The sequence below is a fragment of the Gopherus evgoodei genome, unplaced genomic scaffold (genome assembly GCF_007399415.2).
Source record: "Gopherus evgoodei ecotype Sinaloan lineage unplaced genomic scaffold, rGopEvg1_v1.p scaffold_263_arrow_ctg1, whole genome shotgun sequence".
Lineage (NCBI taxonomy): Eukaryota > Metazoa > Chordata > Testudines > Testudinidae > Gopherus > Gopherus evgoodei.
The window spans coordinates 31,496-32,499 of NW_022059926.1; the positions used below are offsets into that span (position 1 = coordinate 31,496).

Genomic DNA, 1,004 nt, shown 5'->3' on the forward strand with positions numbered 1-1,004 from the left:
ATGGCTGCAGGCAGTGGAGAACTCTATTTTGGCATCTCTTTGTCAGTGAACATCTACAGAGGCTGTTTAAAGGTCTCTAGATAGTGATCTTTGGGAAGAGCTGGCTGAAGTGTCTTCCTAGTAACCAGGAGATCCTGGCTTGGCCTGCCAGTTCTTCCTTGCAAGTCTTGAGGGAAATGGGGAATGTCTGTAGTTTGGAATTTGCAGGTGTTGTCCTGGACCATCAAAGGGAACAGTTGCAAGTACTTTCTCAAGGCAGGCACCTTGGCTTAGCTGGCTAAAGCACCTGTCTAGTAAACAGGAGATCCTGGGTTCAACTCCCAGTGGTGCCTTGTTGTATGGCTTTTGTCTCCTCTGCTCACATTTTCCTGTGTCTTTCTAGGAAACAGAAGAGACCTCCCTTGGTATCCAAGTCATTGCTTGCTAAGGAAAAGGCTTCTTTGGAGAGAAACGTTGGAAAGAATCAAATCACAAGCCTGGAGTTGATGAAAAGGCTGCTGTGACTGGCATTGGCATGGTGGTTGCTTTGACTGCAATTGCTGCAACATAAAAGCCTGCACCACACGTCCTTGTGATTCACTGGGGATGTCCACACACAGATGTCATGTCGTCTTCCTTTTGATTGTCACTGATGAAAAATGGAGCAGCTGGGAGAAAAGTCCCAGAGGCACTTGCCAGGTAAAGTGGAGGTTAGAGATGCAGAACCCAGTGGTGGTGCCTTGCCAAATGTGTCCACTCCTCCCACTTTTTGGTCAATCTTTTGAGGAAGCAGAGAAGACTGCCTCTGCCTTGCAATGCAAATGCTTGTAAAAGAAACCGGTCATTTTTTCTGACAAGTGTTGGAAGGAGGCACCTAAGAAACGTGGAGACAAGGAAAAGGTCATCGTAACTCAACTTGCATCCATGGCTCTTGAGGCCACAACGCAGAGCACTGAGCACTGTACGACCACAGCTGGGGACAGAAGGGTCTTTTTCAAAGGCATTTTCCACTAGCAGGGTCCTCT

At 47.7% G+C, this 1,004-nt stretch overlaps 1 non-coding gene across 1 annotated transcript; it reads left to right on the forward strand.

The window, feature by feature from the left end:
- Positions 1-258: 258 nt before the first annotated feature.
- TRNAT-AGU lies at positions 259-332 on the forward strand. Its single transcript has one exon. It is a non-coding gene; the product is annotated as a tRNA-Thr (tRNA).
- The last annotated feature ends 672 nt before the right edge of the window (positions 333-1,004 follow it).